General features: G+C 47.1%; 1 long non-coding RNA gene across 1 annotated transcript; it reads left to right on the plus strand.

The window, feature by feature from the left end:
• The first annotated feature begins 4,357 nt into the window (after positions 1 to 4,357).
• Positions 4,358 to 21,402, plus strand: LOC149851729 (uncharacterized). Its single transcript, XR_016439560.1, has 3 exons — positions 4,358 to 5,129; positions 19,781 to 19,932; positions 21,035 to 21,402. It is a non-coding gene; the product is annotated as an uncharacterized LOC149851729 (long non-coding RNA).
• The last annotated feature ends 680 nt before the right edge of the window (positions 21,403 to 22,082 follow it).

Below are 22,082 nucleotides of genomic sequence, written 5' to 3' on the forward strand. Positions count from 1 at the left end.
TCATCCCTCTCCATCGTGTAGTCTTCTCCCCGCTGCTTTGGCATCTCAGACCCTCTCAAGCGCATCATATATCAGGGTTCAGTCGGACCCTAGCAACATGTTGCAAGCTAGGTGGGACACTATCCCCACCAGCAGCTCTCCTTGATATTCCATTCCTTGGAGGCATGTCCATTGGCAGCTAATGTCTTAGTTTCCCCGTCAAGGCATGACACCTTCACCGGGTCTGCCTCCCGGCCTTGCTGCAGGGTGACCAGATCAGCCCTTACCAATGACTGGGCACACCCTGAATACAGCATGGCTTGCACAGGGTGTTTCCTAACCCAAGCTTTTACTACCAGATGCCTCCAAACCATGCTTTCTCCCCCGCTGACATAGCTGCAGTCCATGGGTTCCAACTGGTCCAGTTCTTTTCGTCCCTCCATCGGCCCCCTTGCCGTATTATCACCATCAGCAGGTTCGCTCGGACACTCTTTGGAGAAGTGCCCACTCTTCCCTCAATGGAAACATATCATATCTCTGACCACTCCCCTGACATGGTCCGCCTTCTTTCTGAATCTCTCGGGCTAAGCATTACGGGGAAGGGAGGGAATCTGCCTCTCCTGACCGTAGCTGGCTTTGGAGGCTGCGAACGCTTCTGCTACCCTGAGTGCCTCTTCACACTTATGGGGTGAATGTTGGTGTACCCAACGCTGTGTGCGTTCTTCGAACTCATTAATAAACTGCTCCAGCAGTATCTGATCCGCAGGAGTGTCTTGATTGCAGAACATGGGATTCAGCCACTTATTGAAGAGGTCCCACAGCAACTGTAGCAAGAGTCGGGGTCACTTTTCCTCCAGTCCCTTTCTGGCCCTGAAGAGCTGCCAGTAGTGTTCCAGATTAATTTCCAGCCAGTATAGTATGGTGGTCTTTACTCGGTCGTAATCCCAGGCTTCCTCACAGGGAAGGGCACAATATGCAACCTGGGCCTTGCCAACCATGACGGCTCTGAGCTGGCTGGCCCAATACCCCTTATCTAGGCCTGTCATAATGCCATGTTGTTCAAAGGCCTCAGTGCAAGCCTCTGGGTCATCTTCCTATATCATCTTAGGCATCCTAAATGCCGTGAAGCTGTGCCGCAGCCAGTCCTGCTGCCATTCCATCATTTGCTGCTCTGCATCGAGAATTTGTGTTAGGGCCTGCAAGTTTTGCCCCAGGACATCCGGAGGGGTCATGGCTGCTGGTTGCATGGCGGGAGGTCCTCTAGGGGTTGGATCTTCACTGCCCTTCCCGGCCAATGCACCACTTTGTGCCTGCCTGAACTCGAACGCCCACTCGTGCACCACCTTGGGATGGACAGTAGAGGATGTCTGCTCTCTGGCTTCATGGGTTCCCTGCAATGGGCTTTGGTTGTCCTTCTGGCTTTCCCCAAACTCATCTGCCACATCTTTGAAGGGTGAATCAGTTTGGGGTTCAGCCTTGAAGTTCCCCTTGGGGTCGACCACTCTGCTTGTGGGACGTTTGTGCAGCTCCAACATCCCTTACACCCCAACCTTACACCAGCCTCTGGCGGGACACCTGGTCTTGGAATGGCCCCCTCCGGTATGGATGTTTCTCGCATGCACTCTGCAGTATCATTGCTCCTCATTGCCTTTAACTGATATCTGCCCCCTACTCCTTAGGGGAGGATGGTCAGTCACCTCAGGCCCTCGACCTCGAACCCCCTTGAGTGGGTTGGCTCTGCCCCTGGAGCGAACAGGCGGGGCGCCCCTGTTGGACTGGGGTAAAGAAAATAAAACAAAGAACCTGGGAGCGATCGAGCAAGGAGACTTGCTGTTCCCTCGGGGCCGGCTTCATGTCTCCCTCCATGTCACTGCACCCGTCCCCAGCAATTTTAGGGGTGAGTTGCCCCAAATGCTCCTCCTCATTTGGGGCTTGATTTCAATACCCTGGGTGGGGAGATCCCTCGCAGCTTCTGCTGTCCTTCACTGTCTGGCTCTGTCCTTTGCTGATGTGGAGAGCCTCCACCTCTTCACTTGCTCTCTCCTCCCTGCTGCTGGCAGCTGCTTTTATTCTTGCTGGCTGGTGTGTCCTCACGATGTCACCCGATGGCCTTAATTGCACAAAGATGCAGCTTGTGAACCATGTGGGCTCTTCCCTTCAGCATTCCAGCATTGCTCCTCCTGCAAGGAAGTAAATGTTTTGCTTTTTTCCCTCCATTTTGCTATCTTTTTCAGTGCCAAGCACTGCGGGCAGGGCTTCCTGGTCCCACTTCTTATCCCCGGGACATGGACTGCTGAAAACAGAAGCAAATCTGGTCTGCATCTCTGCATGTGTAGTTGCCTGCCTGGGGTGGGTTTACTCTAGCATAATTTACTCTAGAGTAAACCCAGCCCACAGTATTTGCATGTGTAGATGCACCTAGTGTGAAATTTGAACATTAAAGTAATTGTAGATGTACCTATTAATTAGTTTAAAGATTAGGAATAGGGGCTTAACATGGCATCACCAGGTGGTTGGGAATCATTGGAAAGACTTAAACAGGTGCCTCCTGTGTACAAGGTACCCTAAGCCACAGAGAAAATAGGCAGATGTATTTAGGGTGACCACCTTTTCAAAATGGAAAAGTGGGAAACATGCTTGCCTCTTCTCCCCCACCCCTCAACACCCACCAGCAGCATGGCCATAGCAGAGTTGAGTAGATGCAGGCTGCCTGTTGTGGATGTAGTGATCCCTGCCCTGCTGCCTACTTCCCCCAGAAGCCCTGGGCTGGCCATGAACTTCCTGCCCACCCAGCACTAGTGCGGGGCACAAGTCCATGCTGTTGCTGCTGCCACCCCTGCTGCTGCTAGGCAGGCAGAGGATGCCTCAACCTGGCAGCACGGCCAGCTCAGGGTTTGTGGAGGGAAGGCAGGGTGGGAATCCCTGCAGCAGGCAGCCTACAACTGCCCCCACACCACACAGAAATCTGTGTCCCCCTATCTCCCCCTTGTGAAAGGAGTGCAGTGACTAGGAGCTGCCTCTTACCTCCCCCCTCCACATGAGCCACCTGTGACCTGTTCCTGCTCCATGTCGCAGCCCCAGGTCCCATGCACTGCTTTCACTGGGCAGTGCCACAGTCCCACTACCTCCCTCACTGTGAGAATCTCAAGCTGCCCCCGCCCCACTTATGCAGCCCTCCATAGACTTACCTGCAGGGAACTACTCTCCATGCTGCCTGAGATTCTTTTCAGCCCCATACATGCGTACGGCCACAGATATGCATGTGGCGTGTCCTGCGTCCTATTCCCAGCAGCCTTAAACTGCCCTTTGCAGGGTGAAATGCTGCAGCCTGCAGGTGTAAGCCACCTTCCATGGTGAATGGACAACTCAGATTCGTGCACAACACTGCCAATCTGAGACAAATGCTGTCCTGGAGTCCTGCAACCTGGGACCCGGACTTGATGCTCCCATTTCAGGACTGTTCCACTCAATTAGAGACAGGTGGTCACCCTTGCTGCATTCTGTACCTACAAGAAACAGCTCATAAAGAATGACTAACAGTAATCCACCCTATATGCCAATAACAGGAGTATCTCTGGAGCCAGGCCCTCTCCCAGGGCCTACAGCATTTGAAAGTCAGTGGTGTCTTTGGATACTGAGGCTTCCTGGTCATTGCAATTTAGAGAGTTGTCAAACAGCAGCTAGGGATTTGACATCACTTTGATGGATGAGGTTTATACAGATTTAATGCCATGAAATGACAGTGTCCCAGTTAGTCCTTCCACATGTTGCCCCATTTGTGTCTAGCATCACTCTGGTCTTTCCAGGCTTTTGCTTGGGCCAAGTGCTCCTCATCAAAGAATCTTTTTATGGTTCCATTTGGTCACCCATATTTCTCTTTCTTTCAGTGGAGAAGACCTGTGATCTATCCAGGTAATGAAATCTCATACTGTAGTGTATGTATTGTGTAATGTAATGTATTGTGTGAATAGGAAATGTCATAGGCAATGCATACAGGGGGTAGTGGGGGCACATGCTCCCCTCCCACCCCACTCCCCCGCCGAGATTGGCCACCACCAAAGCTGCCACCAGCTTCTGTGGGCAGTCCCCACTCACCACTTGCCAACCCTCCCCCCCACTTCTAACACTTCTGATAGCGTCTGTAGGCGGTCCCCACTCACCGACACCAACACTGGCGGCTCCAGGTGGTCCCTGCTTGCCACTCGCCACTTGCCGACGACGACACTGACACTGATGCTGGTGGCTGCGGGGAGTCCCCGCTCTCTGCTCACCACCATAGCACCCCCCACCGTCTCAGAAGGCACCAGTCATTCATGGGAAATGTTATATTACTGTATAACAGAAGGGGAGCAAACCTACAGGTTCCTGAGGGCTGTGATGCTGCCCTCAGGAATCTGGAAGCAGGAAGAGGAAGTGATGAGCCGTGATGAGCAACCCTGCAGAGTCCTGAACTACAAATCCCACTTTTCTTTATAAAAGTGAGAAAACCCCTTTTGGCTGAGGTGCTAATGCCTGAGTATAGATATATTGGTACTATATTGAATCAATTATCAGTACTCCCTTTTCCTGGGACTTCTGTTCCTTTTTTTGCTTTCTAGGCAAGTTCTTAGGCCCGCTCAGAGTTAGTGGCAGGAAGGTCTCAAAATCTCTTAGGGCCACATATTTTTGGAGCAACCTAAGAGTCCCCACCACACACACGGCACATTCTGTTTCCCCTAGTGAGTGTAAACAGCAGATTTTAATCACATAAGTGCCAAATGCCTCCTTTTCATAAGTAGAAATGCTATTTCCCTGGCAGCATGGACATGTAAGTGTTTGTGTCTGAGCATATACAGCAGGCTGGGCCCTGCCCAGGAAGCTGCTGTTCCTTTCACTTCCCAATTTAACAAATGCTTCAAGATGACAATGCATATAGAAGTTTTAAATGTAAAAACTGGACAGAAAAGCTACAATTAAAACCTGTAGCTCTTTTACTGCAGGAATTAGATATGGAACTTGCTATATGACATGCTGAAGAACTTTTTCCAACTTTCTGGACAAAACTGAAGTCATCTTTTGGAGGGCACAAGGCATCTTTCAGGTTCTTGACAAAAGCAAAAGCATTTTTGGAGCCAGAACACAGAATAAAACTTCCCATCAGGATCAGCCAGGTAGGTGAACTTTGTTGATTGATAAACATTCAGGAGACCTTTTATGCTCTCCAAGAGACCATTTTTTGTTAGGTAATGTAATAATACAAAAAATAGACAATCCTTTGACAATTACTTTTATTATTTATTTAAAAACTCCATTATTTGTACACTCAAAATCAATTGCATTCAAATATTTTACAGATAGATTTCATAGCAACCCCCCCCAAATAAAACCCCAAAACCTCAAAAAAGAACAAAAAATTACCCAGAAAATACTGAAACTAAATGGAAATGAAACAAACAGGCCCAATCTTTCTCTAAGGTAAGACAAAGTTTTGTAAAAGAGAACCTCTTCTACTTGAAGTACAGGAAAGAATAGACTGTTCCAATCTCAACTTACATCATTTTCTTTTTTTGATTATTTTGTTTGGACCTTTTCTTTCTGTGGTTTTCATGCTCTGATTGTAGACTTAAGCATTTCAGTATTTGTCTTTGAAAGAAGTAGGAGAAAAAATATTTCTAGAATGAATCAAAGTACAAAATTGTATCTTTTACTGAGCCTGAAATCAGTGGGAATTAAGCACATAATTAAATATTAATACACAGGGAAACACGTATATGCTGAAATGGGACCAGCATTTCCAAAGAGCTTCCAGAGATGTGTGGGGCTGGCCAGCAAGGACAACAATGATAATTATACCTTCAGGGAAGATTTGATAACCTCCTGGCAAGATATAAGTCATGTTCGAAATGGTGAAATAGAGTATTCTCCACTTATTTTTTTAAAGGACAGATGATTTTATTGTAGTATCTTCAGAGAAACTAAACATTTTAAAACAATTTTTCATGAGAGCTTTTCAACAAAATATACTTTAATTTTATGCACTTTTCCCAGTTCTTTTAGAAAGTAATTCACAGCATACATTTTTGTCATGTGACAAATTAAATTGAAATTAAAACCAAAACCAAAAAAGTTCCTCTATTTTTTCCTTAAATCTTTTCTCCTTTAATAATCAATAAAGGGCAAACCATGCAAATCTATAAATTCCCAGCAATGCATATTTTTTCCCCTTTGAAACTATTTGAAACAAGAATTTGTTTGAAATAGTTGCATGACAAAACTAGAAAGAAATACTTGAAACAATTTGATATTGTTTTAATTGCCATATAGTACCAAACTGTATTGTAATACTGCCCACTTCCACTGCTGCGCCAATGATAAAGAAACAGATAATGATTTTCTTAAATCCTAAGCTCCTCCATCCTGTTATAAATTTTATTTATTGCTTTAAATTGCTTGTTTGTTTGTGTTTTAACAGAGCTTTCTAATCCCCATTATTCCAGAGTAAAGCTAGAGAATATGATCCCAGTATAAACTGAGGCCTCGGGGGCTGAATTAAAAATGTATTTTATACCCCATGATTTTTAGGCAAGTCTTATGAGTTCTGGGGATCTACCTGACTCAGGATTTTTTGAATACTTGTTAGGAGCCTGCAGGTCCGTGTGGGAGGCGTCTCTTCCACAGTTTCTCGCACAGAACACACAGAAGCTTGGGAAGGGTTTGGGCAGAGGGCAGGCAGTAGGCCTGTGCAAATAAGGAAGTATTTCATTTGGATTTGGATTTGGATTCAACCAATTCATTGGAAAACAGCAGTGATTCGATTCAGAGACTCAAATCACTGTCCCAAATCAATTCAAACTGGCGAAATCGGCTCAGGGAAAGATTGGAGAGATTCAGTGGATTCAGAGGCTGATTCGGAGAGATTGTAGTTTGTAGTATAGCATAAAGATACCAGATCTAGGCCATAGACTATAATCAGTGTACAGATTAGTCTGCTATTGGTTAGCCTGAAGAAAAACTGCTTTGGGTTTCCGGTGGCTTTCACCAATTTGTCTACACTAGGGAGCTGTTGCCACTACAGCTGTGAAGACATAGCTGTTGTGATAGCACCTGCTAGTGGAGATGGTGGCAACCGAGACCAACTAGTTCAGAAGAGCAGGAGCTTTTGTGGGCAACAGCTTACTCCATCGGATCATATGGATAGATTAGCCAACAGGAGCCTAGAACCTGCATCCCCCCTTTCCAGGAAAGGACTACAGCCTCTCAGCTGTTGGGCTAAAATGTACAGGTCTCCTCCACCATATAGTTCCTGGTGCATGCACCCAGGTATGTAAGTACATAGAGGTCTACACGTGCAGCTTATACATCAAGGAGTAGAATTTCCACTGTACAGAAGTGCCAAAAATACTGTTGTAAAGATTAAAAAATAGCCACTTAAATGATGAGCATGGATCCTGGTTTTCCCTAATAAAAAGCACCAAATTCTCTGCTAAAAAAATCACATATTCTTTAATAAACCCCCCCCAAAACTGTGATTAAAATTAAAGACCCCCAACAGCCCCCACTTCCTCCAGATGCCCCTCACTTTCTGTCCACAGCTTCTTGGCCCTGCCTGTGCCTCTCTGTCCCTTTCCATAACACTCACAGGCTTGCTGGTGCCCCTCACCTCCCCCCCCAGCCACTGCTACCCCAGCCCTGCTGGAATGGGGAGCCAGCTGCCAGGGCTACGGACCTGGGTCCAGACCCTTCTGTCCCCACTCCCTACTGTTGCTTTCTCTAGGCTTGGATGAGGTGGCTTCCTGCCACCCCACACACTCCTGGGGACCCGCACCTCCCAGATTTGTTACTTCCCTCCCCTGGGGCCTGCGCAGCCCAGGAGGCATGTCCCATCATGGCAGAAAGCAGCTGAGCTGCATGGAGAACCTGCTTGCTGTTGTTGCAAAAAATTGCAGTCCGTTTCTCTGGAGGCACGCGAAGAAATCTCAGACACACACTTATTAGCAGCACAAAAGGTGTATTTGCAAATAGGGTCAGAGCAGAGCCAAGAGACTCAGATTACTCCGAACCCCTGAGGAACTTTTCAGCTAGTTTTTATCCCTTCCCTCCTGGGCACATGTGCAGAAACAGGAACTCTTACAGCTCATTTCCGTTTCATACAAACATGTATGTGGCTACTTCTCTTCATCCATCGCATGTATATTATAATTAACTACTTAAGTATGCAGGGCGGATAAGTAAATATGCATCAGCTAATTGCGCATGCTCAGAAAGTTCTTTAGGCAATACAAAAGGTATATATTTGCAAATAGGGTCAGAGAGAGAGACAAAAGATCAAACCCTCTGCCCGCGGGGAACACTTCTCGCAGGCTTTTATCCCCTCTCTCCTGAGCATGTGTACAGAAGCAGGAACTCTTACAACTCATTTCCGGTTCATACAAACATGTATGTGAATACGTCACATCATACATCGCATGTGTATTCTTGCCCAGAAAGTACTTTGGGTTACAAGAAGTTCAAATTCAAGGCCAAGATGGCAATTATTCTTATCTAGCCTAAGAAATGTGGGAGCCATGAAAGAAAGTGTGATTTAGTGTAACAAAGAGATAGTAAATTTGCAGAACAAAGAGAGAGTGATACCTTAGTACAAAGAGCCCTTAGTAGCTTTTTCCTTCAATCTCCAACCCCCCTTCTTCCACCAAGGAGACAAGGAGAGCTAGCAGCTGTGCTGTTCTAACAACACTATTGATAATGCATTTTTAATAATATTTCTAACAATATCCCCCCTCAAGATGCTTTCTGCTCTTTACTTCTTTTGGACATATCAAGATAATTACGAGGAATTTTTCTGAGGACCATGACTTTTGCTACAGTCTGTGCTTTCAAAGGGACTGCTGTGACCTGCATTCCTTCTACTGTGGTGGTTATCAATCTAGTGAGACAAGGAATAAGGCAAGGGATAAAAATCAAACCAGTCAGAGCACACAAAAGCACAAACCCTACTTTTCTCCACCAGGGTCCTCCAAATAATTTAAACCACCAGTCCTTATTCCATGTGGTTTCCCACGTTTGTATTGGTACATGGGCTATTTTCCTTATCTCTTTGGCAATCTCTAAGACCGCTTTTCCGTTGTCATCTATTTGGAGGCAACAATTAGGTTGAGCTTTCCGCAGACTCCGCCATCCTCTGCAAGTAAATAGTCTAAGGCCATCCGATTTTGGTATATGGCTGCTCTCATCTGAGAACTCTGTCGGGCCAATAACTCGAGAGCAGTGGCAGTTTGGTTAGTAATTATTTCCAAGACTGCCTGCAAGCTGATGATTCTCTTTAGCATATATATTGGTGTCCGGTACCCCCAACTCCCATCATTAGCCCATGTAGCCGGTCCATAATACTCAATAATCCTCTGAGGAGGCCACTCATCCTCCTTCCACTTTTGGGAGCCACCCTGTGTCAAACTTACATCAGTACTTCTCTTGGCCCTTTTCCAATCATCATACAAAGAGACTCCCAGCTTATTTCCAACCTCAGACGGTAACAAAAAGAAAGCTGGTACAATTACTCCCATATAGCAAGTTCCTGTCCACCCTTGTGGTAGTATTGTATAGGCCCGTTGTCCACAAATCCAATAGTATTCTCTTAAGGCCCTATTTTCTCTATTGGTGGCATTTGGAGGGGCCCAACCATAGGGCATCTCGGGAAACCCCAAGCCTCCTTCTGGACCCAAAGGACCAGCAACTGCGTGGCCTCCTTTCATGGAACATTCCCATAGCCCATCCTGGCTCTTGTCTGTACAATCTGTCCGATCATCACTTCGATTTGTGGCACTCCAATACTTATTAAACCACACAATTGTTCCATTAGGATGCTGCCACACTAGCCGATTATACCCTGGGCTATTAGGATAATAAAGCCGTTCTAATTTTGTAAGGTTCATCCACCTTACTTTTAAAGTCCATATGCAACGGCTGTGTCCCAACCTTTTTCCTGTACCATTATTACTGATGCAATACCCTCCCAATGCCACTTGGGAAAATTCCCAACTGTGGTTCTCATCCCATTTTTGACTACTACTCTTAACATCTGCCTTACTACTTACTAGCCACTTCGGGGCCAAAGGAAAAGCCCTCCAAGGCCACTGGCCTCTGGCCTCCCGGAGCCCCGCACAGGCCCAGCAGTTGGTAAGATTAAAAGTACCTGCAATTCTTTCCATCATGTCAACATACAAATTTGTCCCTGGGGAAACAATTGGGGAAAGCGGGGGCATAGGCCAGCGGCTAAGGCTACGCAATCCTGCTTCTTTCATTATGCAGATAACAACAAGGCACATTAAGATTCCCACCATATTTTCCCTTTTACTTTCTTGACTAATTTTCTGAGCTCTGATTAAGCCGTCTCAGGCGCACTTGGAGATCACCAGTAGGTTCACAGCTCCACTTGCTGGCTTCTTGTTCCGAAGACGACTCAGCTTCCGGAGTGAGTTCGTCTTGGGAGTTGTTGTCCTCTGACGCTTGTGGATGTCGTTTCACATGGGTATGGTGTATCCAACGGTCATGGCCAGCAATCTTTACAGCGGTGTGAGTTGTTAGAAGTACCTGGAAAGGGCCACTCCACCTCTCAGTCAAAGGTTCCTTTTTCCACCGCTGCACCAAGACCCAATCTCCCGGGGAGAAGTCATGTACTGGTACGTTTAAAGGCAGACGCTGAAAGGAGGCTGCATACCTGTGAAGAGAAGACAAGACAGACTGCAAAGCAATAACGTACATATGAAGTTCACTATTACCTAATTCAAAAGTTACATTTTCTCGCATCCCAGGAGGTAAGACTCGAGGGGGCTTGCCAAACATAATTTCATATGGGGTCAATTTGAGGCCCCGTCGGGGAGTGTTTCGAATGCTAGTAAGAGCGAGCGGCAGTGCTTGAGGCCACTTAAAGTGTGTTTCAATACAGATTTTGGTGAGCAGAGTCTTTAAGGTCCTATTCATGCGTTCCACTTGTCCTGAACTCTGTGGTCTCCATGGTGTGTGTAATTTCCAAGTAACCTTGAGAGTCTGCACGACTTCTTGAACCACCTTTCCCACGAAGTGTTGTCCTTGATCCGACTCAATGGACTCAGGCAGGGAATACCAGGGAATGATCTCCTGCAACAAATACTTCACTACTGTAGCCGCAGTGGCAGTCCTGGTGGGCCAGGCCTCGACCCATGTCTACCATGACAAGTAAAGACCCGTGATGTCCGGACCGTGGGAGCTCGGCAAAATCAATCTGCCATGCCTGTCCAGGGTACGCTGCCCAGGGTCTACCTCCCATTGGCACAGGGGGTTTCCTTCGAGGGTTTACTTTCTGGCATGTGATGCACTTGGTAGCAATGCGCTGAGCTTCTACATATAGCCCTGGGGCTACTGCTTGGCGGATCACTAGATCACCCATGGCCAAGCCTCCCATATGGGTTCTTGCATGGAGCTGTTGCAGCACCTCCCAAAGCAATGGCCTGGGTATCATGACTTTCCCTCCTGGTACTATCCACCACCCCTGGGAGTTCTTTTCTGCACAAGCTTTCTGTGCAAATTTATCTTCTTCAGGGGAATACTGTGGGACTAAATCCTGGACGTCTGGCCATATGGCATGGGACATGGCCTGCTTGGATACCCCTTCCGCTTCTCCCCCAATAAATGCAGCTTCCTTTGCTGCTGCATTAGCCTTTGGATTTCCAAGCTTATGCTTTTCCTCAGCAGCCTTCCCATGGGCCCGCACATGAATGACTGCTACCTCTTTAGGCCGGTGGAGTGCCTCTAGTAGCTTGATAATCTGGGGGCCATTAGCAATCTTATTCCCAGAGGCCGTAATAAAGCCCCTTTCTTTCCACAATAGTCCGTGCGCATGGACTGTAGAAAAAGCATAGCGAGAGTCAGTGTATATGTTAACCCGCTGGTCTGTCCCCAGCTGTAATGCTCGGGTGAGCGCAGTGAGTTCCGCGGCCTGTGCCAACCATGAGCTCGGCAATGACTCCCTCCATACCTTATCCAAGGTTACCACTGCACATCCTGTTCATCTTTTTCCATCGATGACAGAGCTGGAGCCGTCTACGAAGTATTCAACATCTGGGTCCTCAATTGGGTCCTCAGCAAGATCAGGTCGCAGCTGCGTAGTTTGATTCAGGACCTCAAGACAGTCATGCATGGGTTTCCCTGGCTCCGGCAGCAAGGTTGCAGGGTTTAAAGCTGTAGTATGTTTGAAAGTAAGTCCTGGATTAGAGAGCAAAAATATCTCATACCGTGATTGTCTGGAGGGGTTAAGAAATTTCCCTCCCTCAGTCCCTAGGATCTGGGGAACTCCATGAGGAGTGAGTATTTCCATATCCGCACCCATGACTATCTTCTGGGCTTCTTCAACAACCACTGCTGTGGCTGCCACAGCCCGAAGACAGGCTGGCCACCCGAGTGCAACTGGATCTAGAACCTTTGAGTAATATCCCACGGGTCTCCAGGTCGGGCCTGACGGCTGTGTCAGCACGCCTGATGCAACCCCTCAATTCTCATGAACATACAGTCGATATGGTTTTTTACTGTTTGGGATGGCCAGGGCAGGGGGCTGGGTTAATGCTGCCTTCAGCAGATCAAAGGCCTGCTGCATTTCTTTATTCCATTTCCATTTAGTGAGACTCTCCTTAGTCAGGGAGTCATACAGTGGTCTAGCCTTCCCACCATAATCTGGTATCCATAGTCGACAGAACCCAGTTAGCCCTAGGAATGCCCGCAGCTTCTTGGGTGACTTAGGTGGGGTTAGACCTTGGATTGCCTGTATGCGATCTGCACTCAGGGCTCTGACTCCTTTTGAGAGCTTATATCCCAAAAATGTGACTTGAGGCTGACATATCTGGGCTTTCTCTCTAGAGACTTTATATCCTTTTTCCCCCAGAGTGTTTAGCAGTGACCTGGTGGCTTCCTCGCAGAGCTGCAAGTTTGGGTTTGCAACTAGCAGGTCATCCACATACTGGAGGAGAGTCACTGCAGGGTGTGATCCCTTCCACTCCTCCAAGTCCTTCTGAAGGGCAAGTCCGAAAATATGGGGGGCTGCTACGAATCCTTGTGGGAGAACTGTCCACATGAGTTGGGCTTTATGGAAGGTGTCTGGATCCTCCCATTCAAAAGCAAACAATTTTTGACTCTCTCGGTGAAGGGGAATAGAGAAGAAAGCATCTTTCAAATCTAGCACTGAAAATATTTCAGCTTCCCCCGGTACTTGTGTCAAAATCGTGTGAGGGTTCGGGACTACAGGATGGTCTGAAAGGACCTTCTTATTTACTGCCCGTAGGTCTTGGACCAGTCTGTATGAGACCCCATCTGCCTTCGGCACTCCAAGGATGGGGGTGTTATAGGGTGAGGACCCTTCCACTAGCCATCCGCACCTCTTGTATTTCTCTATTAACGGCTTGAGTCCAGCTCTGGCCACTCGGCTGAGTGGATACTGCTTTACCCGAACGGGCCCCTCCCCATCCTTGAGTACAATCCTTACCGGGGAGACGAACTTAGCTCGTGCAGGGGTTCCATCAGCCCATACCGAGGGGTCTACTCCAGTCATGTGATCTTCTGGACTTACTGCAGGGCGTCGGTCCTCCAGGAGAGCCATCTGATAGTTCGAGCTCTGCTTGACAGGTAGCTGGACCACCATCTGATCGTCTCTGAAAAAGATCTCAGCTTGCAATTTTGTGAGTAAGTCCCGCCCAAGGAGTGCAACCGGGAACTTGGAGAATACACGAAGGAGTGCTCGAGCAAATGGTCCCCCACTTTGGTGAGGAGTGGTTTACAAACAGGGAGTCGGGATTGCGTTCCCTCAATCCCTTCTACAAGTACATGCTGTTCACTAGTTCCTGCACAGGGGGTTTTTTCTGGAATCATTGAAAATGTAGCCCCAGTATCCACCAAGGCTTCAAAGTTTTTGCCACCAACCCTAATGGTTACCATGGGATCTTCTCGGGCTCCAACCCGAAGGGTAGTGGTCTTAGATCCCTGTCCCCTTCATTCTGAATCCTCACCCTTGTCTTCTGCCCGCATGAGGTGACCTCTCGGTTCCCTCTCTCTCTTCTCCTTCAACTTCGGGCATTCCCTCTTCCAGTGTCCTTTCTCTTTGCAATAAGCACAAACGTCTGCTCCCACTCTTTCTCCTTTCCCCTTCTGTATCCCAGCCTTTCCAGGGTTCCCTCCAGTTATAGCAGCTGCTAGTGCTGCCATCTGTCGCTGAGCCTTTTTATCCTCCTTGCGCTCCTGCACTTGCTCACGATTCCCATACACCTTATATGCAATTTCCACCATCTCTGAAATCGGTTTCCCCGCACCTCCCTCAGTTTTCTGTAACTTCTTACGGATATCAGCAGCAGATTGACCAATAAACATAAGATTTACCATGCGTTGATTATCTGGGGCTTCTGGATCCAGATCCGAAAACCTGCGAAACGCCTCATACAGCCTCCCAAGGAAAGCTGAGGGATCCTGCTCTCTTCCCTTTCTCACTTCATACAACTTAGACAGATTAGTAACCCGAGGCACTGCCTTTCCCATTGCTTCCACTATAATTCCCAGATACCGTGCACTCAGCTCTCTGCCCTCTGCAGTATGATTATCCCATCTTGGCTCTTCTATAGGGCAGGTATCACACAGAGTACGGCCAGCAGCACCCTCTGACTCAACTCTGGCTGCTGCAATACGTTCCGCTGTTCCCAACACTAATCTCCTCTCCTCCAGGGTTAGGAGGGTCTGGAGCATCATCTGGACATCAGCCCAAGTGGGTCGATGAGTCTGCCCAATAGATCGAAACAGGTCCCTCATCTTTTCAGGGTCTTCACGAAAAGAGGGGCTCTGATTCTTCCAGTTAAATAAATCTGAAGTGCTAAATGGGGTGTAGACAAAAGTTGCATTGCCTCCTTCCCCAATAACCTCTCGCATCGGACAGTTCAGCACCGGCTGTGACTCTGGAGGCTTGCACTTGTTGCAGAAATCTGCTATGGTTCGTTTCTCGGGAGGCGAAAAAAACTCTCAGTCACAGACACACTCCATTAGCAATACAAAAGGTATATATTTGCAAATAGGGTCAGAGAGAGAGACAAAAGATCAAACCCTCTGCCCGCGGGGAACACTTCTCGCAGGCTTTTATCCCCTCTCTCCTGAGCACGTGTACAGAAGCAGGAACTCTTACAACTCATTTCCGGTTCATACAAACATGTATGTGAATACGTCACATCATACATCGCATGTGTATTATAATTAACTACTTAAGTATGCAGGGCGGATAGGCTTATATGTATTAGCTGATTGCGCTTGCCCAGAAAGTACTTTGGGTTACAAGAAGTTCAAATTCAAGGCCAAGATGGCAATTATTCTTATCTAGCCTAAGAAATGTGGGAGCCATGAAAGAAAGTGTGATTTAGTGTAACAAAGAGATAGTAAATTTGCAGAACAAAGAGAGAGTGATACCTTAGTACAAAGAGCCCTTAGTAGCTTTTTCCTTCAATCTCCAACCCCCCCTCTTCCACCAAGGAGACAAGGAGAGCTAGCAGCTGTGCTGTTCTAACAACACTATTGATAATGCATTTGTAATAATATTTCTAACAAGGTCACCAAGAGTTTAAATCCCCCCCCCCCCCTTTCAAGCACACAGTCAGTTGAATTCCAGCTTCTGTAATCTGCATGAGAAAACCAGGGGGAGGCTGGGGGAGAGAGTGATTTAGCATAAGAAAAACTGTAGCAAGACTGGCCAAGGAAAAAAAAGTCCTTGGCAGTGTTTTTTTCTTATCAGGTACGACATGCAAACTGTGCATTTCTAACAACACTCCATTTCTAACAATATTATAACAATACTCCATTTCTAACACTGTTGTGAGCCCTGTGCTGCCCTGGCACAATTTGCCCAGATGCAAATTGCAGGGTGGTAGCCCCTTCTGAGGGCATGAAGCCTGCCAAGTTTCAAGGGGATGGGTGCAGCGGTTTCTTGGAAACTGCACCTCAACGTCTTAAAAGCAAAATCTGCTGGGAGCAGCAGCCTCCTGTCATCTGAGTGCAGATCTGGGGGCCCACACCCCCGGGAGGGCTGTGGGGTTAAGCTGGACTCCTCCCGGGGGTGAGTGCACCCAGATCTGCACCAGATGACAGGAGGCTGCCCCTGCCACCTGGGACCAGCACTGGGCACAGCCCGCATCCAGCGCCAAGAAAGGCAGATGCTGCCACTGGCCCCAGGCAACAGCAGCAGCCTCCTGTCATCTGAGTACAGATCCAGGGGCCCACACCCCCGGGAAGGCCATGGGGTTGTGCCAGACTCCTCCCAGGGATGTGGGCCTGCAGATCTGTGCTGGACCAGTTCTTGTTCAGGCAGAGGTGGGGAAGGGGGAGTCCTTTGGGAGTCAGACAGGCTGCGTCCTGGGCCAGGGCTCCCCAGGACCCCCGAGCTGAGAGGTAACAGTGTGTGTATGTTTGGCCATAGTGGAAGAGGGGGTTGGGGAGCAGGGGGAATAGGAAGGCATGTGCCTACTGCCCCAAGCCCAGCAGTCTCCCCAGGCTCCCCAGCCAGCACCAGGAGGAGAAGGGGCCACTCCCCAACTTCCCCTGTAGCCCAGCTCCTGTGGGGAGAGGGGACCTCCAATTTTGTGTTTGCCCAGGGCCCCAGGACACATTAATCCACCCGGGCAAGGAGCACATCTGGACCTGGAGCCCGTCATTCTGGACTGGCAATTTGCTGGTATTATTATAATTGTGATTCTATAATGGAAAAAAATGAAATAGAATGACATTTAAATTCGTATTCATAAAAGAGACACTTATGTTCGTACCACTTATGGCTGCATCCAGATGAGTGAGCATGTGCCTGTAGTGGCATCTCAAATCAGTTTGAGATGCTGCAAGTGGCACACTGGGAATGAAAAAAGTTTCCCCGTGCTGCAAATATGCAGTGCAGACTCTAAATTTGATACTGGGAAATCCTGGTATCAAAAAATTACACAATGGAAAGAAGTGACACGCAGCACACTCCCGGAGCTTGCCCTGAGGAAACTGGAGGGTGCGTCCCCCCAGAGGAATGCTCTAGCTTCCAGCCAAAGCATCTCTATTAGGCCTATGGCTAACATTCGCTTGGATTTGGATTTGGCCGATTCTGGGGACAGTGATTTGATTCGGTGATTTGAATCACTGTCCTGAATCAATTCGGCCAAATCAGATTTGGAGATGTAGTCACCACCGAATTGGCTGAATCTCTGAATAAAACAGGATCCCATCCCCTGCTTACTCTCCCAGCCCTGTCCGTGGCTGCCCTGCATCCGAGCTCTTAAAAAATAAAAAATATATAAAAAGCCCCACACTCACCAGCTGCTGCCAGGTGGGGAGGTGATATCTGTTTTTCCCCATTGCCCTGTGCTGGAGGGGGCTATGCCATGAGCCCCAAGAAGCCGTGAGGCTGCTGCAGCAACTGGTAAGTGCAGGCTTTTTTTTTTAAGAGCCGAGATGCTGGGGCCGGGGGGGAACCATTGATGGAGCTGGGAGAGCAGGTGCTCAGGAGGTGCTCAGGAGAGCAGGCAGGGGATTCGGCCTGGTAGCTCTCCCCCCATGTTCCCCTCCCCCCTCCTCTAGTCCGTCCCCCGCACCCCTTACTTACCGGCATGGAGTCTGCGTCAAGCTCCCCGGGGCAACAAGTAAGGACTGACCGAATCTCTGAAGCTCTCTGGATCTTTTCTGAACTGATTTGGAGAGCTTTGAATTGATTCAGACCATTTTATTGGTCTCCTGATTCAATTTGGATTCAGAGATTTGGCTGCCAAATCGGGTCAAATCTCCTCTGAATTTAATCAGCACCTGAAGCTTCACACAACCCTCATGTCTATGGCTGCCCCATGCCCCTGCTGCCCCAGCATGCTGCCTAAGCCTGTTGGGGGGAAAAGGATTGGCACAAGGCTGCAGCAGATTGGCCTCCTTAGAGCATCTTGTGCACAGGGAGGGAAGGGGCTTGCCCAGCCCGGTCCCTGAGCCCCAGTCAAGGGCTTCCCAGAAACAGCATGGGGATTTCTGGGGCCTAGGCACAGGCATGGGGAGCAGAACAGAAAGGGCTGGCACTGCTCAGAGCCACAAAGCAGCAGCTGGAAGAGCTGCAGCTGGGCTCATATGCTGGTGCTGGGATGAAGCTGCTGCCAGGAGGGAGCTAGTGGGGGCAGACAGGGGCTGTGGGTCAGGAGTGAGTGGCACTGGCAGAGCTGTGGGCTAAGAGTGAGGGGCAAGGGCAGGGGCAGGGCACCAGCATATCAGCGTTGCTCAGCACCCCACCTCCTGCCCTATTTACTGCTGTTCAGTAACTCCTATAAAAACTGTGAAACAGCATTTTGAGTCAACCTGAGAACAATACTAAAATAGCTATTGCCAAGGGCATGTCTCTGGAAGTGGGGAACCTTAAGTTTCCCAGCGTTCAAAGTCACACCCCTGGGACCCTGGAAGCACATGTCTGCAAGCAGGGAAAGCCGTGAAGGCAATCCTGAAGTTAGAGTCCTGATCCTGTGTGGGAAATCCCGGGGCACACGAGACTGAGACCTCCAAGTCCACAGACCTTCTGCCTGAGGTGCCTGGAGAGGGCGGGAACCTCCAGGCTGCCTGTGCTCTCCTGCCATAAAGAAAATAGACACCCATCACAATAAAGCGGCACAAATTACTGTTACTTTTTGTAGCAACCACATTGCAGTGTGACATAGTATATAGATGTCTATTTGCTTTTGTTTTGGGCCACCATAAAATGTTTGTGCCAGCACAAAGGCAAAAAACGTGATGCCTGCATTACTGTTCTCGATTGAATGGACACCTAGCGGAAGCCTGTGACCAGTTTTGCACAGCAGTGGGCAGCCTTCTCAACACATACATATCTTAAGCCAAGATAAATGGTTTTCTCTTTTGATTGACTGGAAGTTAAAACATTCAGTTTAGGACTTGTGTCAGGGGGAGTAATTCCAGAATAACCATTCCCAGTTAACTCTACATGTCAAAACACTTATTGTGAAGTAAGACTATCCACAGAGGAAATAATGAGGAACACTTTGAGTTTACACTCTACCTTATTCTACATTAATTTCCATTCACTCCATTTTGTCAAAGCCGTGACTTACTTTTCCATCGCCAAGCTCAGTAACCAAATATCTCAGCAGCTTTGACTGAAGAGTCTTTGTTTTACAACATTCATCCCACCAGATGTCTATCAGTAGGGCCCTGGGATAATTACATCATTGTTTGTCAGTTAAACTTCTTTAGGCTTCATGGCCTGCTGAAGATAGAGAAGGCCTGTGAAACTTTCTGAAACTGTCAGACATCTCAAAACACTATCTCCACAGTCCAAAGCATAACACTCATTATGCAGGACTGATACCACTCACCACTTTTGCCAGAGCTATTTACACAGTACTCTGAAGATCTTGAAGAGGATGAATCTCATGTTGCCTTGAGCAGCTATATTGGCATGCAACTGTATCTGGACCCCATGTTTTCTTTTTTTAACAGTGCATAGTGTTATGATTCTAGATCTCATTCATTTAATATGGTCTAAAATGTAACGACAACTCTTCATTATCACCAGACTCAACACATGAGTTTTCATTTAGGGAAAAAGAGAGAGGGAGTTAGGGATAACCCTGGAATTTCTGCTTCGGTGGCTGATTTTCTTGGGAATTTCTGTTTCAGTAGCTGCTTTAAGTCCACACTTTCATAAGCTTATTGAAACCCTGGTTCTTCCCCTTGTCTAGGTTGAAGTATGCACTGTCTTCCTGCTATCTAATCCAATACACAAAAGTGATAATCAGTGCTCTATGTTCTCCAGGCAAATTCTTTTCTGCATTCCCCTTGTGCTTCTGGATCACGTTTCAGTGAAGAAGATGCCTTCCTTGTTTTGCCAAATCTCCAGGGTCTCCACATCGCTGCCTGGTTTCCTCACATTCTGCATTATTCTTTGTATTTGCAAGGTGGAATCAGGTACGTGTCTGCTCCACATTAATGTGTGTTCTGCTGCTGCTGAAAAGTTTATGTAGATTTTTGTTGACACAGAGAGTGTCTAAAGGTGTGTTTAAGCCAGTTTAAATTTACTGTGCAGTAAATTACTGCGCATTAAGCACGAATAGGCTGGCATCTACACATGCAGGCATTAAAGTGTATTAACGCTGTATGTGGAATGACTTGGGACTAAAATTAGTCCCAAATCAGTCCATAGACACAACTGTTACTGCCCAGTAAGGCATCTACATATGCATTACTATGGTGTAACTAATCGGGCGTAAATGTGAAAGCTACATGATGCCAAGACCAATTTATGCTCAAGTTGCCATAAGTTGCCGTATTTACTGAACAGTAAAGGTGTGTATGTGTAGACACATACCCCTACTGCACCGGCATTTTGGTTAGGGCTCAGTAAATGCTTATGTGTAGACAAGCCCATTCTGTCCCAATTCTAGTCTTTTACAAAAATGGAAAAGAAATTGCAAGAACTTCCAGACTGTATCAACATTGTTATGGGGAAAGAAAGAATAAATATGTCTAAAACAAAATGTTTTCCTCTTTCCCCCAAAGCATACAGGAAAATTGCTCTTTTTCTATCACCTGATAATTCCATTTTTCTAAGCATTTCTATGTGCCTCAATACCACAGTATCACAACATCCTCCTTCTCTTCATTCCACTGGCTTTTCAAAACCAATATTGAGGAGGAAAATTCTCTTTTACATGACATTTCAATGATTTGATATCTGTATTTAATCCCAAACTGTGATTAAAAATTCAAAGTACCAACAAATTTTATGGAATGCAATGTTCAGAAAATTTCCAGTAAAAAATGTTGAAGTTTCTAAACCCATATGTTGTATTTCTTCAGGGTATTCTATCCTTTTCACCGCCTAAATATCTCCAGGTGGACAGTCAGATCCAGTTAAATTTGCTCAGTCCTTTTTATTTTCAGACTGTGTTTTTAGTTATTTGTCACTTTACAGGCTGAAACACTGCAAGGTGGGTGTCCACCTCTTTGTTGAGCTTCTTAGATTTCTCTTTTTACTTCTGAACTTATTTTGGGGTGTTTCTTGTTACAGCCCTGTTTACAGTTGTTGGACCTGATCAACCAATCACTGCCATTGTGGGGAAAGAGATCGTATTGCCGTGCCGCCTGTCCCCCAGCATGAGCGCTAAGAACATGGAAGTGAGGTGGTTCCGGTCTGAGTTTACAAATTATGTGCATCTGTACCATGATGGGAGAGATCAGTTTGGACGACAGCTGCCAGAATATGAGAAAAGGACAGCGTTTTGGAAAGATGGCCTCACAGATGGAAATGTTTCCCTGACAATTCTCAGTATCAGGCCTTCAGATGAAGGGCAATACCACTGCTTTGTTGATGATGGTATTACTTATGCAGAAGCTGTAATAGAACTGAAGGTAGCAGGTCAGTGGCTTGTGTCAGTTTATCTGCATGGTTTTCAGGCTTTTTCTTAATATGCCAACTTCATGTAACTTGTATATCAAATGTTTTACAAAGAGAAACTATGGGCATTTATACACATACCTTGTTGTCCCGTGATGTGCCGGAGACCCACCACTTCAAAGCAGACTCGATTAATCGACTGTGCTCTGCATGTGAGCTGATGTGTTGTACTGCGTGCGCTTGTAGAAGGGGTGAATGCACATCAGGATGCAGAAAGTGGCGGTAGCATGTTTTTGAACTAAAACACCTCCCACGTGTTCTAGTTCAAAAGCATGGCACAGCCACTTTCTCAGTGCTGAAATGCATTTTGCCATTTCTCCAACTACAGGTGATGCCGCACGAGACGCTTTTCAAAGCGCCCAGTGCTGTGGCACTTGCATGTCTAAAAATGCCCTATATTTCAATTTTAACCAGGCATGTTCACATTTCAGAAACATATTTTAATATTTGTCAGTGTTTAAATAATGTTAAGCTACTTCTCTAAAGTAGTTATTTTAACTGCTGATTTCTTAGTGTTTAGGACCTTCTAATTTCCAGCCTAAACTTATTTGCATCCAAGTTACATTATTTTTTTCTTGGTTCAACATTGTCCTTTAGCCCAAAATAGTGCCTTTCCCTTCATCAACTTTAGCCCCCAAATATATTTATAGATAACATAGAT

The sequence above is a fragment of the Crocodylus siamensis genome, unplaced genomic scaffold, assembly GCF_052110815.1.
Source record: "Crocodylus siamensis isolate JL-2025a unplaced genomic scaffold, ASM5211081v1 HiC_scaffold_319, whole genome shotgun sequence".
NCBI lineage: Eukaryota > Metazoa > Chordata > Crocodylia > Crocodylidae > Crocodylus > Crocodylus siamensis.